Source organism: Protopterus annectens, chromosome 3.part1, assembly GCF_019279795.1.
Source record: "Protopterus annectens isolate FY-2018-M chromosome 3.part1, PAN1.0, whole genome shotgun sequence".
NCBI classification, from domain to species: domain Eukaryota; kingdom Metazoa; phylum Chordata; order Ceratodontiformes; family Protopteridae; genus Protopterus; species Protopterus annectens.
In genome coordinates this window covers 696,100,218-696,119,503 of record NC_056732.1, presented here as the reverse complement: position 1 = coordinate 696,119,503, position 19,286 = coordinate 696,100,218, and positions in this window count along the sequence as shown.

The window sequence follows — 19,286 nt, the reverse complement described above, 5'->3', positions numbered from 1 at the left end:
CATATAAACAGTACTAAAATTGCTCTTGTATAAACTGGGACAGTTGATAGAACAGGTCTTACTTTAGCATGCATTTTTCTGAAGGTTATGAAGTCTGAAACTAGTGTGTCATTATTTAGTGACTTAATTCCTAAATGATTTGCCAGAAAACCACAAATTTTATGAGGAACAAACCAAAAATAAGAAGCAAAAAATCTATTCATTCTTTGAAAATCTGGACAGTTGGGAGGTATAGTTCAGCTGGGGCTGTCTAAGTTTGCCGGCTTTCCCCCTCACAAAACCATGGTCGAATGGAGCCTCCCCCTGCAGCCATTCCAATGATCCATTACTTTGCTATTTCACTCCATTTACCATAAACACTAATGTGTATACTGATTTACTTCTATGATGATTTGAACTTCATTTGAAAGTTTTATTTTGCATTTTACAACACAAACACTAAGACATCTGCTAAATAAACTTGGCATTAAAACTTCTCTGCCCTTGAAACTCACATTCATTGAAACAACATTAAAACCCACATTCAAAGAAAATATGTTTTACCCGTGGCAGATAAAAATTAATTCTGGGCTGTTTTCAAATCATAGGCCCCTTGCATATGAAGCATACACGTGCTCTTTCATACACCTTCCAATCGCTTTGAACATTTTTCCAGTAAACAATGAAACAAAACTGCCCAATTCAGAACTTTTCCATCATAAAAGTGTACTCAAACTTCTACAGTCCACTATTATCAGTAAATATGCACAATTCTACAGTCCACCATTATAAGTAAATATGCACAATCTCTGAAGTAGTAAAAAAGTCATCTAAATAATTCCATGTTAAATAAATCTGTAATGAAGAGGTTGCTGCTAGCAATCACTTTTATATTTCATGGTTTCATCGAAAAATAAAGTGTCTGATGCCCCTGAGGAATAAATTGCCTAAATTACATTAAAAATAAGCTAGTAATATTGCAATAGGAAATAGATGGCAAACTGATAACAGGCTCATAGTTAGTATCTTAACTTTCAGTACGGCAGCATTCACCCCTTATGGGAGTAGAACCAATAACCTTCGGCATCAAATGTAAGCACACAACCTGTTGTGCTGTTAGCAATGTGAGCTGACTTAGCATAATCAGCACTAAACCTCTCTTCCCCTGCAGCTCACAGCTCCTTGTAAAATCTACTTAATACTCAACTGCATCTCAACTTCGCAGCACAAGAAGTCTGGAAAAAGCCAAATTTATTGGGGTGGGTCAAAAGGGCAAAAACCAGGGACACATTAAACATTGCTTGTATAATCTTGGAAAGCTGCTAGAATAAAATGCTGTGTTACCACCATACATTTTACTGCCAAGGTCCCTGTGCAAAAGAGTCATAACAACATACCACTATGCCAAATCACCTGCTATGTGAAAGAAAAATGCTGTGTTACCACCGTACATTTTACTGCCAAGGTCCCTGTGCAAAACAGTCAAGAGCAACATACCACTACACCAAATCAGCTGCTTTGTGAATGAGAGGAAGACTGAAACATAAATGGTTATCATTTAATGAATTCAGTTCTCACCATAGCTGTCAACCTCTTAGCACAAAACACCTGGACAAACCCAGTAATGAGGGAATACAGCCCTCAAACATATTCAGTGAATTCAGTTCTTGCCATAGCTGTCAACCTTAGCACACAAAACCTGGACAAAGCCACTAACAGGGTATTACAGTCCCAAAAATAAGGACAAATTTCAAATAGCCATCTTATAAACTTAAAAATTGCTATAATAAAAGGTTGTGTTACTATATATTTATTGCTAGAATAAAAGGTTGTTTTACTATGTATTTTCTGAAGAATATGAAGTCTGAAATTCAAATGCCTGTCAATATTACTTCTGATGGAACAAAAACAATTTTCAGCAGAGGCCCAGGGAGAAATACTGTAGACACATGTCTTTGTAAAATGGCAGGACACCAGAGCAAATCCACACAAACACAGGGATAAGATGCAGACTCCACACAGAAGGCACCCCAGCTAAGAATCAAACCAGAAAACCTATAGCTGTGAGGCAACAATACTGCCACTGCACCATCAAATATGTAAGGAAGTAAGCATTCAGAAACCTGAAGTCTGAAATTCAAATGCCTGTCAATTTTATTTAACATTTGTTAATCAGGACAGTCTGACTTGGAACAAAAAAAACAATTCTCAGCAGAGGCCCAGGAAGAAATAATGCAGATATGCCTTTGTAACATGGGAGGACACAAAAGCAAACCCACACAAACACAGGGAGAAGATACAGACCCCCCCACAAAGAAGGCACCCCAGCCAAGAATCAAACCCAAAAACCTGCAACTGTGAGGCAATAATGCTACCACTGCACCATCAAATATCAAGAATTGCAATATTTACAAACCACAAATATTATGAGGAATAGATCAGATCAAATATGAGGCAAAAATCTGCAATTGTTTTACAAATGGTGGTGGGTAGGGAATTCAGGTCTTTAACACCTGCATACAAGGTACAGGGCTCAAGCCTGAGGTATTCCCTACCACACCATCATGAGTCTAACCACCAGTATATTGCACCTGGGGCATTCACACACACACACACACACACACACACACACACACACACACACACACACACACACACACACACACTTACCTGGTCCTGTAGTACATCCATATCCCTGTCTGCAAAACCACCATAAATCCTAAACGCATCTTCCCCTGACGAGACTGCAGCTGAAAACCCGTGCAAATCCGACCCTGCCCGTTGCGAGATCTTCCCCTGCAGCAAACTCCAATCCAGACCCGAGATCCTTCCCCTGATGAACTGCTGACATTGCAGTCCGACCCCAATGCGTTTCCCCAGTGAGTACCCAGGCAATGCAGTTTAAAACTGCATAGACTTGTGGGAGTGCTCCTGTCCATGTTTCTCAATCAGGACTGCTGCTGAGACAATCTGCGCATGCTACATGCTCCAGACTGTCTCAGCAGCAGTCCGGACTAGTGCGCATGCGCGAAGTCTGTGAAATTTTAAAATATTTTTTTCTATTTATTTCTTTTTATTTTTTTTGTTTGAAGTTGAGGGGGCTGCAGTCCGGCAGTCCAATAGCATGGGCCGCCCCTGTATTGGTGTACCATGGAACCTGTGTGGCTGCTACAGTTGCACGATATGTCTGTGTAGTAACATAGCAAGGGTGCCACTGCACACAATGACAGTTGTGATGACTGCCACATTCAGTGCATCCCAGACCTGTCAGTATGAGTTGTACAACAGTGAATGCATCTCCACATCTTACTGACCAGTGAGAATCAAAGGCTACCTTACTCTTTCTCTCCATAACACCATGTGTAATGGCTCAATTGTGTGTGGTGAGCGGACACTACAATATTTTGCAGGGGTGGATGATTTTACACAGGATAGTATTTTGCAGTTGTTGGTAGTTAGTCTTTGTCAGCTGCTCAGAGTACAACTGACTGTGTCTTAGGTCATCCTGGATAACTGTTGGTTCTGTGTGGGATTCTGCGACAGCTCCCAATATGCAATCACCTGCTAATGTACTCAGTCAGAGGTTACTGACAGTGGCTGTGACTGCAGAGAGGGAATAGGTAGACAGGGTACACCAATAATCGAGGATGGTGAACTCTGCTGGTGACTGGCGTAATTGCGGCATAGGTCTCCCAATGCTATCTTCCCAGAGTATGACTTTCAGGCACTTGTCTATCCACCAGCTGATGTAACACTCTGTCCATGATGTATGCAGTTTCCAGCAAGGTCTGCTGGCCTACTATTGTCATACACCTTGTAAGGCCATGGTTGGAAGAGTGAGACATATGTCCGACATCTATTGCATAGTGTAACTTATTGGGCTCCGCTGGCTACAGTCTGTAGGCATGATCTGACCTTGAGCAAAAGTAACAATGTTTGGTCCAGTGTCAGTAGATGTACGACAGTGTCAGTGCTTGTATCCATGCTAACTTCTATCATGGCATTTCAGGTGACATGACTCAGAGATCTGGGGACACCGCTTGGCACTACATGCTAGTTGTCTTGTCCTCTGTGCAGGTAAGTATTGCAGTTACTTCCAGCATGTTGAAAGAAGAGAGTATGCAAGGTGTCTGTGCAGAGCACAGACAAACACATTAGGGAAGTGTAATATGTACGCACTGTGTTGCTTGGTCATGCTGTGGCTCACTTGCCCAAAGGATGGTCCGGGTCCTTACCTACAATGCCCTGTGGCAGTGCCGTGACATCCCCACATGGGGAATCAATGTAGTGCATCATGTGTTCACCAGTATGGGTGACCAGTACAGCCTACCCAATGTGAGATACTCCCTGATGGTACCTGATCACAGATCAGTCACCTTAGAACTATCGGCACATACCACCCCTTGCAGACAATATAGACATATATGTCGACAGCTATTTATTACTTCCTTTGGGATGGTTGACATAGCATGACTGCACCTCCCCCTTCAGATGGGACAGGCAAGTATGCAGAGCTCTACACCCATGCATTATGTCAGCAGCATTACAACTGCATGACCTTGGCTGTATGTGACAGGAGGGACACAGGCTCATTATGGCTCAGCAAACCTGACTGGTGGACAACTGCCATTAGCAGGCAGTACAATAACAGGTGGACAGTGCTGTGTGACAGTTGGGGTAAGGGTGCCCCCCCAACATGGAGGCACTACCTGCTCAGCTAAAAGAAGCCCACAGTGTTGTGTGATGTTGTGTAGACACTGTAAGTGACAAAAGTAGCCACCTACACAAAACTACAACACACAGTGTGGTTACATGTGTGACCTCAAAGGACAGGCCCAGATTGTTGGTGACCTCATATGTCATGATGCTACATATGATGGGTCTGTACTCATACCTAACCTGTACACCCACACTGTCTGTATCAACTACACTCCCTTCTCCCCACCACATGCGACACATGCCATTCCTACAACCTGTGCCATAACTTCCATATTTACAGAGCAGTTCATAACTGGCCTCTCACTGGAAGATACACAACATCTATTGCACATGCTAACATTCCAGGCTGCATCCCACATGTGATCTGACAAGGATGAGTAACACCACTAGAAAACCCTTGCAATTATACTGACACTACTGGCTGCACACCTGCTGAGTGGACAACAGCAACTGTTATACCCTTGCACAGAGGTGGTACATCGACTAACCAACATAACTATACACCTCTTTGTCTGAGTATCAGTATCTGTATGCCAGTAGGGGCGATCATCTGGGAGCTGATCAGTGCACATATATGTGTTCTACACACAGTTGACTGTACACAGTTTGAATGAGTGACAGGGGGAACATAATTGTTACATGCAGTGGACATTTCCAAGGTAGTCACTATGGACCTGGGTCAGGGTACATCAGGGCATACAACCCCCGAAACTGAGCCAAGACATCTGACTATATCCCTCGCTCAGGCAACACTTACAAAGCACCCACTTAGACATCAGAATACTGTCATTGTAGGGGTCACTAAGTGGCCCATTGCTGGCAAACATATGCAATATAGGGACTTCTGCCTCCAATAGCTGATTTGTAATTAGCAGTGCTCAACAGGGTGCAGTCCTGGGTCCTTTAATGCTTGGAATCCATTCAACCACAATACATGCAACTACTGAGTATGGCTAACAATGTTGGCTGATGGCTGCAAATTGTGACCACTCATAGAGTCTCTATGGTATGTTACTATCCTGCAAGAGGGCATTGCGAAAACATGCCTGTTGACATACTAATGGCCATAAACTCCATGCAAATATATATGTTGTATCATTTCCATCAGTTAGACCTATCAACCTGGTAAGTAGCACATCAGTTGCAACATGTGATGTACATACTCATGGGTGAACGAACTGGGCACACAGATCTGGCCACAAAGGTTTGCACCTAATGTGCTTCAGATCACCATGTCTCTACAGTGGTATGGCAGGAATAATTTGGCATAGCTGAGGCCACAGTCACCTGTAAGTGACATACTCATAACCTTCAAGTTCTCTTCCTTCAGCATGCCAATATCTGAGTGCAATGGCCATTTCTTGAAGTACCTTTCCAAGCAGTACTGGCAATTACGCACAACAGTATGGTCCCTCACAAGGACACTTCACGTCTTCAGTATGTGTTCAATTGGGATTGTCTGCAATGAGTGTCATTGTAGCCTGTGGCATATAGACTACTCAGAGGTGATCTGTGCCTTGCATATGGGGCAATGTGTGACCCTGCTTGATTGCATATGTTGCCTATCTGTAGGAGGCATAGTAGATGGATAACTCACTTAAAGAACATTAACCTCGTATGTGACATTAGTACTACATGCCTGTGTGAGACATTTGTCTTGCATACTTAATTACACCCTTGGAACAGAATCCTGCCTAATGGCACACAGAGTATCTCACTGTACCACAGCACATGCTACCTGTATGATTGGCTCAACACAGGGCATCTGCTTGTGTCCCTCTTGGACTGGGGCAATATGCGCTGATCCTGTAACTATGGATATAAAGATGTCTATGATTGTGAGGGCTGTATGGCCATTATTCTAGTGAAGTTCATACATCCTATGGTTCCATAACATGATGTAAACTTCTCTGACAGGTTCACACACAAACATGGATGGCTACATTAAGACTAGCACAACTTCCAGTCACTGTGTAGAGGACACAGCAAGGCATGCACGTAGTTCAAGTTGGCTGTATGTAGATGAGAACACTTACTTATGCAATGTTACACACTACAGATCTAGACTAGTATCCTAGCCGTGGGATAACTATTATTATCCTAGCTATGTGTGTACAGTTACCAGTATGGCCATAAGTGGATGCTTGCAGTTAGATAAGAAAACCTGTGGGGAGGAACAATGTGCCCTGTCCATGTGTGCCTTGACAACATTCTATATTACACCACCTGCTCATCTGTGTCTCTCTGCTTGGTGATATCCAGTAGGCACAGGGGTCTGTAGGTAAGTGAATTATGTATGGTTGTACCCTTAGTTTGGATCCTTTGAGTAACAGTATGGATGTGTGATAATGCAGATTTACTCACCATTATTAGGGTATGTAGGACAATACAGACATCCACACATATATTTATGTAATTAACAGGGATGTATATATAAATGTAGCTGTGTGTGTGCATAATATGTATACATGTCATATAGATATTTTGGGAGAGTTTATATATTATTGTGATATATATATAGCTATATATATATCGGTATATATCTATTTGACACTACATAGCGGTAGGCATACTATGTATGTGAGAGAGAGATAGTGACAGATGGATATGTATATGTATATGTCTGTATGTATAGATATATCTATTCATAACAGGTCATTCTGATGATGGGGAAAGAAATTTGTGCTAATTTTAACTAATTGTTTGGCATGCCCAGTGGGACTGTCAATACTTATAAGTGACTCCAGACCACACCTACCTGTACTCCAGTCCAGGATGTTATGTGCTACAGACCATGCCTCTCAACTGTCCAGAGTTTCACAGAATGTCCAGAGTTTTGGCTTATAATCTTGGTCTGTTCCTCATAAAATTTGTGGTTTTCTGGCCAATCACTTGGAAGAACTGAGGACTTTAGTCACTAAATAATGGCATACATTTGAGTTTCTGACTTTAAATCCTTCAGAAAAATGCCTGTGGAAACAAACCATGTTATTCTAGCAACTTTTTTAAGTTTATGAGAGCAGTGTTTAAAATATGCCCCTATTTATGGGCCTTTGTCCCCCCATTTTGTTGGGTTTTGTCCTGATTTCTTGCATTAAGAGGTTGAGAGGTTTGTTACAGACATTGACATCTGTCTCTGTTTCTGCAATGCTGCACCACGGCATTCCCCAGCTGTCTGCTGTGCTCAATATGTGACTGAGATTTATAATGTTACAACACACACAGAGTGACAGTCTGTGAACACACCGACATAATAATAGCTCACGTGCAAAAGATGTGAATATTTCCAGATTAGAACCATCAGCACCACCACCCATGCTAACTTCCCTAATCCACTGAGCCACACAGGCTGCCAAACAGAGAGAAGTCACACATTCAACAGCATAAATATGTACATTGTTATTTCTGCTTTATGTGGGACATACAATGTACTATTTTTCAGCCCTAACATTGCTTGGTCTGCTGATATATCATTGCTGACTTACTGTTAAAGCAGTTTTATGGGCATGGGAACACTGCTGTGTTGAGAGTGAGAACAGCAGCACATGATCTGCTGGGATAGACAGTAGTCCAAATATCATGTGACCCCCCCCCCACTGTTTAACATCTCCCTTGACTGATGTAGTGAATATTCCAACCATGAGGCCTAGTGATTATTGAGACACATACTATTGGACTGGGTATCTGTAGTCCCATGTGGATGTTACAGCTGTCCAAATAGCACACTGTATTTCCTTGCATAAATGCAGAAGATCCACACATACAATACCATATTATATTAGTCCTGACAAGTAGTGTGTAGGTTAGAGACTTACCTTGCGAATGCAGCAATTGACAGAATTATAGTTCAGGGAAACTCTGTGGGAAGCAGGCAGTACACAGCCAATAAATGGATAGGAGGTACAGGTTGCGTGGGTTGCCTGGCATCAACAATTTCACTATATGTATGTGAGTAGGAGTAAGGTGTCAGCCACTGAGGGCCCTAGTTTGTCAGTGAATGTGCTATGCATTGTCTCTTAGCCAAAGACAGGGTGTACTGGGTATGTCTATGTCTGTCTACAGGGACATCATCAGGGGGTACCTCCTCCGAGTCCTCCTGTGAGTGTGGCTGTGGTGATTTAGGTAGTGGTGGGGAGCTGCTTATCCCTTCCCTTTGTTGATCTTGCTACAGCATGTTTCCACAGGATCACATTATGTAGCATGGCACATACTGTGAATATCTGTGCACATGTGGCTGGACTGTGCTGCAGGGCTCCATCAGATATATCGAGGCATTGGAACTGTGACTTCAGAAGCCCAAACACATGCTCTAGGATGTTCCTAGTTTGTGCATGTGCCTCATAATGGCATTCTTCTATGGGTGTATGTGCATCTCTGATGGGTATCATCATCTACAGTTCCAGTGCCTAGCCAGCATCCCCCAGTAAATGACCATGTGGGATGTCTCCCTAGCAAACATCTGGTACAGCTGTGATGCATGCCAGATATGGGAGTCATGATAACTGCCAGAGCTGCCAGCACACACATTCATGATAATGCCCTGGGAATTGCACATAACCTGGCAGTTAATGGAGTGGTACCCCTTGTGGTTGATGTAGATTCTACCCTCCTTACTGGGTGGTGACTTTGTGTGCGCATGAGTGCAATCTATGGCACCCATTACCTCAGGGTAGTGTGCTACATGGTAGTTTGGCTCTGGATCTGAGTTGATGGGGCAGAGCTCAGTAAGTTCATGTAGTATGTCCCTGTCCATCCTGTAGTGCTCCATAATCTCCATCTCATGTAGCCCCTGGAAGGTAACCTGGACCAGAACACTCTTCTCCTTCTCAGTCTAGGCCTATTGTCAGCAGCAGCAGCATTGACTTCAGCATCTAGCACATACAGATGTAGCAGACCTGCAGCAGCCCCTAGCATTCTTTCAGTTAAAATTCCCAAGTCTGTACTCCAATGGTGCAGAGTATGGGGGAAGAATCAGATTGTAGGATGTATGTATACTTTTTAGTGCTCTGCTGTAGGTGCTGACTCTGTGGTTGGCCTCCTATGATGCATTGCACCTGTGCAATATATCATTAACATCATTTAATGGCCCTAGTTTAGGTTAAACAATGGTTAAAACTAATTAATCTGTCATTGGCTTTTAGATACCCTCAGCACTGCAGGACGCCATGCAAATGCGCAGCCCATAGGTAAACAAAGCTTAGCACTTAGTACTCACACCCCCCATTCCCACTCTCAGCATAACAGTGTGCAGCAGAAACATGCTACCCTTAGCTAAACAAAGCTTAGATGTTAATGCACACACCCTCCTGAAAGGGCATGCTCAGCATGGCAGTGCACCGTGCAAACAGGCACAGCTAAGCTGAAATAAGCTTAGAAGTTATTGGACGCTCCCCTCTCCTGATGTCAGCTACCTTCTCTGTAAATACCAACATAGTTCATTGCCTACACAGAGGGGAATATGTGGATACGATTACCCCTTTAAAATATTCAGTAACTCCAGCTCATTTGCATAGGGATCCTTGCTCACAAGCTGGAAACTACACACTTCAAAGCCCTACCACATTAGTGACAGCACCAGTGCACCATTGCAGATACTCCATGCAGGGTCCTGTAATACATTTCAGTCACATAATATTAATTTTGTTTTTCCAAATTTTTTAAAATTTTTATATAAAGCATGTTTGCACACTGCAGTGTTCCATGGAAACATGCCCAACTTATTAAAAAAATACTTAATTTAATTTATTTCCTTTGATTTTTCAGACAGACAGAGGATAGTTTCACTCATATATGTATGTGGTATGCCATTTCTGTCCATCTATCTACAGTTTTACAGCCCCTTTTGTCTGTCTACATTGCTGTATATGGAATTTTTCCATGTACACTACAAACACTGACACAGGGTCTGCAGAGCTGCCTATCTGCTTGCTGGATCACTCTACCTGCCTCATTTTCATGAGATCCACCTGCTTATGAGGTGATTTGCATGCCATAAAGGTTTCCAAGTTAGTATGCTTATGCACACTCCTCAGCAGCGCTTACTGAATCAAAAATGTTCACAGCCATGTTAGCAGTGCAGCCCGATGCCTGCACAGAATGTGTAGGCTTTATTAAATTCTCCCCTACAAGATTTTCATGTCTATATTGCAAAAGATTAAATCAAATTCTCATTGGTTTAGTAAATGAAGATCAGACTGAGTTTATAGTTAATAGGAAAGTTAAAGCTAATATAATAAGACTCTTTTCTTTGATTGATATGGCAAACAAAAATTAAAAAGAGTTATCCATAATAAGCATAGATATGGATAGCTTTTGACTCTGTGAATTGGTCATATTTGTTCAGTGCATTAAATGAATATAACTTTTCCACTGACTTCATGAAGTTAATTAAAAAGCTTTATGATAACGCAATTCTTTTGTCAAAGTAGGCTCCTTTATATCTAGCTCCTTTGATATCGTAAAAGGTATCAAACAGGGATGCCCTTTGCTATTTGTTCTTATTAAAGAGCCATTTGCTAACTATATAAGATCTAACATAAGCATTAAAGGTTTCAAAATAAATGAAAATTTTCTTCTAAAATTCGACTTTTTGCTGATGACATTCTGCTTACTAGTGGTAATATTGAACTCTCGTTGGATCATATAGTTAGTTCTATGGACTATTTTGAAAATATTTCAGGTCTGAAATTTAATCACGATTAAACAACAACCTTGCTTATAAACAAAGAGATAACCACTAAGTTAAACTCTTACAAAAAATGTGGTTGGGACAAATTACAGTTAAATTACTTAGGAATTACTATTGAGACTAATAATAAAAAGTCAATTTTAGTTAACTATACAAACCTAATTGATACAATATCCAAATTAACAGATAATTGGAATGAATTATTTTTCACATTTGAGGATTGACATATGTTGATCAAAACGATAATCGTACCAAAAATCTTATTCTTTAGTCAGCCATTAGTTCTCCCCCCTTCTAAAAAAGTAAAAAAAAAAAATATTTTACTAAGGTTCTTATGGTATCCCAAAAAAGCAAGAGTCTCCTTGGACTGGCACATCAAAAGTTGGGAGGAGGGAGGTATTGGTTTCCCCAATATTAACTTATATTCTAAATATGTAATTATTAGAGTAATACTCCAGTGGCTTGACTCCTCTTATGTTTCCTGTTGGAAATCAATACATGAAAATATACTAATACTAATAAATCTATAATAGATACTTTTACAAATGTAGACATCAATACTTTTTTTGGGGGGGGTTTAAAGACTATATATTAAATGAAAAATATAAGTTTATTCTCTTGTTGTTGTTGTATCTTTCAGCTTTTCCCGGTTAGGGGTCGCCACAGCAGAACTCCTGTCCGCTAATGATTGGCAGTAGATTTTTACATGCCGAGTTGCCAGCCCTGATGCACAGCCTTAAACGAAGGTACGTCCATTCACGCATGTCTCCACACAGAAGATGCTTTAGCTGAGAATCGAACAGGACAACGTCTTACTGTGAGGCGACAACGCTACCGCAGCACCACTCTACTTTATCATAAATCAAGGTCTATTAATATTCAAGAAATTTATGAATTTGAATTATCTAATCAAAGATCAACTAATAATATTATTTCCTATAGTTTTCACAAACAAATGATTAATATATTTTAATACAAGGAAAATATTTGACTTAAAGAATAGCAATTTAAGTTATTGGCATCAGTTTCTGAACTGGAATAAAACACACTCAGCTGATTATCTAATTGCTAGATACAGTCTGGATAATAGTAGTTGGTTAGATATACAAATAAGTAAGGAATATATTCAAGAGAAAATTAAAATAGCATTAGACGTACAAATCAAAACTATTCCAAAAATCCTAGACTTCATTTCTAATATAAATAATAATCCATATGAAGGTAAGTCATACTTGTCAATCATATATAAGATTATTAGAATTGAATTTGTTCACCCTGAATTGTCATACTCAATAAAAATAAATAAAGTAGAATTTTCTGAGAAAAGTACAAAACTATTATTAAAATCTACAGGAAAATCAATGTACTCTCTATACTGGAAGAGTTATACATGGACATTTTTTACACAGAGTTTTTCCTAACACCCCACAAAATTGCTGTTATATACAAATCAGAAAAAATAAAATGCTGGAGATGCAATGAAGCCCTTGATGCAGACTGGGTTCATATAATCATATAATGCAACATAGTGTCATCCTTTTGAACTGATTTTAGAAACTTTTGCCAAGCATTGTGGTCAGATAATTATACTACTACAGATTCCTTGATTTTGTTCAATGCCCCAGTCCCAGATGTTATTCCAATATTGCAAATACCTCTTTTTTGGTCTGTCCTAGCTACTGCTACTAAAGTTATAACTAAAAACTGGAAATGCAAAATTACTCTCTCTTTTACTAGTGAAATTATCTGTCTAGCCAAATCTGTTTTTAAAAATGAATTATTGACCATAAAAATGTGAAATAGAAATGTAACTGAACAATACATAGCTTGGCAGACATTTAATGATCTATTAGAAACGTACTAATGGTTTTGTATATATAATTCTTGTTATGGACTTTTGTATATAGTTTTGAAGTTTTGTTTTATTTTGTTTCACATTGTTGAATTATTGTTGGAATATGTAAAATCAAATAAAAACTTTTTTTAAGAAAAAAAAAGAAAAAAACAGACAAATGTACTAGATTATTCATCTAAAGAGAAAATTCTGCATCCTTGCAGAATCCCAGCAGAGTTGTATCAAGTAGCGGGGGGGGGGGGTGAATGTGCATAGTCTTGTTGAAGCTTATGAATGAAGTGTTAAGATCAAAGTGAGATCCCTGCTACTGGAAAAAGATAGTGGTAATAGCCCTCCTTAAGGAAGGTAAAGATCTGAAATTTCTGAGTGTTTATAGGCCAATCTCAAATTTGAACCATGATTATACATATGTATGATAATACTGACGAAGAGAATGGCGGATAATGTGGCATGTCTGGTTCATCCAGATCAAATATGCATTTATTCCAGATAAACACTTTTTTGTTTGTGTTTTTAAGTCTTTAAATAGAACATGCCCAAAATGTAGGTGAATAGTTGTTGGCAATCAGATTGGATGATAAAAAGGATTTTGATGGGGTGAGATGGGACTTTTTGTTAAAAACATTGGAGGACTGCTCATAGGAACTGTCCAATTAATCACCACTGTGTAAGAGGGGGCAGCAGCAAAAGGTAGGGTTAATATAGCAATAACCCATGCCTGGGTGTGGGTAATGCTGGATTTACCCACGGTTGGCGTGGTTTGGTCCCGGTAAGCCGAGGACCAAACAAAGACAACCGTGGGTAAATCCAGCATTACCCACACCCAGAAGTGGGTTATTGCTATTATACAATGACATTATTTAAGAAAAGAAATAATTACTTTTCTTAAATAATGGCATTGTATATCTCTTTGCTGCCCTTCCGCAGCTGTCTGGTGTTCAGCAGTTCTGATGTACCGCATGCCTACGCAGTACATCAGAGCTGTGGCAAAAGCAACGGAGAACGCAAGATCTCCGTTGCTTTTACTATCTCGCTATGTTAAATGGGTTTAACATAGCGAAACAGCTTTAAAATAAGCAACGGAGATCTCCGTTGCTTATTTTAAGCTGTCTCGCTATGTTAAACTCATTTAACATAGCGAGACAGGTTTAAAAGCAACGGAGATTGCAAGATCTCCGTTTTTTACACTGTGTCGCTATGTTAAAGGAGTTTAACATAGCGAGACAGCTTTAAAAAAAGCAACGGAGATCTGCGTTGCCTTTTTTAAACCTGTGTCACTATGTTAAACTATTTTAACATAGCGAGATTAGTTATTAACGGAAAAGTCCGGGCGACCGGACCTTTTTCCGTTAGTATATTGAGGGATTTACAACGGGCACGCTGGTTGGGCTGGCCAATCAGCGTGCACGTTTTAGAGGAGGCATTGTATAATATGAAATTTAGCATGAAGACAAAAATGAGACGGGGATGTCTGTCTCACCCCCCCCCCCCATATTTGCTTTGCATTTGCATCCATTAGAAGAAACTTTGAGGGGTTATCAGTCAAACAGGTATAGAGATGGGGAGGGGGAATTCAAAGTATTATTGCATGCATACAATTTGTTGATCTACCTGAGGACTCAGAGAGAGATTTACAAGCTTCGTTTCAACTTTTGGAGGAATTTGGCAGGACATCTAGGTATATATTAGTAAAAGAAAAGATTTTGCATAAATTATGTCCCCTCAGAGAGGTTAAGGTGGAAGTATTCATTTTTGGGGCAGGCTAGCCTCTTTAAATATTTGGGAATACAGTTAGTATCATTAATAAAGGACAGTGTAGCCCTTACATAGAAGTCTCCCCTACATGAATGAAAAATGCTACTCCAGTGATGGTCAGATTTATGCTGCGGTGGTGGTGTTGTGGTAGCGCTGTCGCCTGACAGTAAGACATTGTTCCGCTCGATTCTCAGCTAGAGCATCTTTTGTCTGGAGACATGCGTGAATGGGCGTACCTTCATTGAAGGTTGTGCATCAGGGCTGGCAACTCGGCACATACAAATCTACTGCCAATCATTAGCGGACCAGAGTTCCACTGTGGTGACCCCTAACCAGGAAAAGCTGAAAGACACAACAAAAAAGTGATGGTCAGATTTAGGCCTGGATCTGTCAGAAAGAGTGAGGTCTTTGCAGATGATGTTACTCCCCCTGGGGTTATATTTATTTTTAGCTTTTCTATTTCTTTTTTTTTTTTTTTTGCTAACTTGAAAGAAGTAATGGCCAGGCTTTTGTGGAAAATGGAAAAGCAGGGGCAGCTTATTATAAAGTAGTTATTACAGTAGACAGTGGAGGGTTGGGAGTCTCAGACATATAAGCTTATTGGACCACATGGCCCAGTTAAGAATATTTTTAGATGGTCACCTAGGGAAGAGGTATAGGGCAGATAACTATTGACTCAGATCTGTGAACAAAGGAGGTAAGATCAGAAATGGATTGTTTTGGGCAATGCTAGGGTAACAGCTAATTAAGTTATAGAAAATGTGGTGGAAGGTCTAAACAGAGTTTTGAAGACACAAAGTTTAGGGGAGTGGAGGAGTATACTACAGCCAATTATAGTACATTTTGGGGGGAGGTTGGCAGCTGTCACAGAGCTACAGGGAATTGTTTAGCTGAACATATTTAAGCAACTGAGAACACATGATGAGGAAATGAACAGTTTGCTTGACTGAGGCTGAATGAAGATAAGGCATGAAAACAGAAGACCAGTTAATTTAAGAATCCCTGATGTAGCTGGGTAATAAAATATTAAAGGCCCTGCAGAGGGGAAGATGATATCAAAGTGGGGATTGCTTCTCCATGACTGGAATGGGGACTTCTCCAGCAAAGAAAAGAACTGTTAGAAAAGCCTATGAAGTCCCAGAAGATGCAAGAATGGATGTGGATAGTAGTTTGAGGCTGGACTGTGAGTGTCTTTTGGGGGCATTGATCCTTATTTACTACTTGATAAGTCTGGAGGAGTATTAGAGAAACCACAAGCTTAAGGACATTTCAAATATTTGGTTAGAAGTGTTTATATGTATTTTATACGTTATGGAGGTTGAGTATCCAGGGGTGGCAAGCAACTGCTGGAGATGTGTGTAGAGATAGCTAGGCAATTGCTGTAACTTGGAGAATTCCCTTTAGTCCCTTTTCTCTGATATACAACACTCTTAGAATTAATATATGTAAGTATCAGGGATAGAGGGGTACAAGAACTCCCCTCCTGCAAAAAAAATGCTTTTAATGTATAATAGTGACTTTTGTAGTTTAAAAACATTTTTTTGCAGTAAGAAAGTTCCTGTACCCCTGATACTTATATATATTAATTCTAAGAGTGTTGTATATCAGAGAAAAGGGACTAAAGGGAATTCTCAAAGTTACAGCAATTGCCTAGCTATAATAGTAACATTTGCAGTTTGTAAGCCGTGGTGGTGCAGCGGTTAGCGTTGTCACCTCACAGCAAGAGGTTCTCCCATTTGATTCTCGGTTAGAGCGCCTTCTGTGTGGAGTCTGCATGTCCTCCCCGCGGTCGAGTGACGTTAAAGACATGCAGGTAGGTGCAAGCGTGAATGGGCATACCTTCATTGAAGGTTGGGCATCAGGCTGCCAACTCGTCACTGTAAAAATCCACTGCCAATCATGAGTGGACCGGAGTTCCGCTGTGGCAACCCCTAACCGGGAAAAGCTGAAAGTTTTTTTTTTTTTTAGGACTTTTGCAGTTTGATGTTGCTTCCAGTGTCTCTCACATACATTTTCTTAGTTTTACTCATATCATCACGTCTCAGACTTCCAGAAGGAAACCTCTATATATGCATTAGACAGTCACAAGATACCAAATGTCAGTAGCAGTACTTAGGATACAGAGTTTTACATGCTGCATTTTTTTTCTGTCATGGTTAGCAACCCGGCGGTATAAACCTTGGGTCTAGATTATTGTCACTATCGAAGTGACACCCCAACCCCATATGCAAATATAGAAAAAGGGGTTGTGGATGGATGGATGGACAAAACAACAGTGATGTGTGAAGATAGCGTCTCGTTCTTTGATTTAGTTGCATTTACTTGGAAAAGGGTCACTGATATTACATCAGTTCACAAAAGCAAGGTGAGTAGGATCCCTTCATTCTTGGGTTACTGACATTGTATCACTAGTGCACAGTAGGCAAAATCCCTGTCATAGTGTATTCAAGTAAGCAAGGTCACTGTTATCACAGGCATTGACAACTGTATGACAGATATGGTCCCCATTTTTAAGGTCACTGACAATGATTACCTAAGCAATAAACAAATGCTCAAAAAAGCATAAAACAAAAGACCGATCCTTTCAGAGCAAATACAAAAACATCAAAAACAAAACAAAAAACAGCATCTTGCACAGGGGCAAGCCCCTCTTCAACCAACCCTCCCTCCCCAATGCTGCTAATTATATACCAAGTCTGAGATCACACTCAGTGTGGAAAGGGCAAATTTCCAGATTCCTCTGTACCACAATCCTACTTGCAGGGCTGCCGGCAGGCCATTACACCACTGACATCAGAAACCTTATCATTGATACTGTGTCATTTTATAAATTAGGTTTCCCCTTATTATTATATTATGGAAGATGGTGCCACTGGTGTCACATCAGAACTGTATACTAATCAGTTCTCCTCCCCACCCCCATTCTTGCTTATCTTCCTGATCCACAGTTTGGTGACATGGTGCCACTGAGACTTTCTTCAAACTGCATGACTTCAGAGAACTGCCCTGATGCTGATAACCTTTAGGCTTGCAGTGTTGCTCTTGTTGATGTGTAGCATACACTGGGCCACTTATGCATTTGATGAGTCAGTGTAACCTCCAGGGCTACTCATGTCCTTTGTGTGCTTAGAGAATATTCATTTTGTAGTGTGATGAGCCAGGATAGTTTCTCAGATGTAGCAGATTAGAGACAGGACCAATGATCCAGCACAAAAGTCAAGGCAATTTGTGTTATGTTCTGCTCATCCAGTTTGTGACTTGGGCTGTAGCCAGGAGAACTCCTCTGTGTGAATCAGGGAAAACTCCTTGTTGCGATTTGTTACTGGCACTAGTGCTCATCCATTTCACTCAGTAATATTGTCTTTGCAGTATATTATACACAGTACCACCACCTATCCACATGATCAGCTTGTCTAGTCTCCATTTTACACTGTTTCATAGGCAGGCTCGTGTATCCATGTGATGAATTAGATAATATCTCTTTTAAAGTGTGCTGCAGGAAGGACCTTCATCCCCATGATAAGTCAATGCATTCTCTTAAATGTGATTATAGGCAGGTTAACTCATCGACTTCGGTAATACGGACATCATAATGTTGCAATGTGTTAGAGACAAGCATGTGCATCCCCTTAAGTCTGGGGAATCTTCTTAACGTGGTCTGTTCCCAGGATGATCAGTCTATCTGAAAGGACTATATCATTTTTGCATTGCAGTACATTACAGCAGGATGAGTTTTTTCACTTGCTGAATCAAGATACTTTACCTATAACAGTTGTTTTTTTTAAAGGCTTGGCTATGCACCTTCTTTATAAGACAAGATATCCCACTGTGATGTACTAACATAGGATTGGGCTACTTTAAATGAGTTAGGTAACTGTTTCTGCTGTAGGATATATTTGAAATTATACATCTCAGTTGTCCAGAATTTTGCAGAATGTCCAGAATTTTACCTCATATTTTTAGTATGTTCCTAATAAAATGTGTGGTTTTCTGGCAAATCATTCAGGATTGCAGTCACTAAAACTTAATGTCACTAAGTAATGATATCAGTGGCGGCTGGTGACTTCAAATCACAGGGGGGCTGCAGGAGACAGCTGAATGGGTGGGGTCAAGGGGAGGGGTGTGGTCAACTAGAAAGGGGAGGAGCTATGCACAAAACCACAAAAACTAACTTTAATTAAATACGCTGCCCTGGGTGGCAAACCATCATTATGAAAGTCCAATCAAGACAAAAATAAGTGTAGAAGAATAAAAATATTTCAATGCATTGGCTGCATGACAGCTTACTTA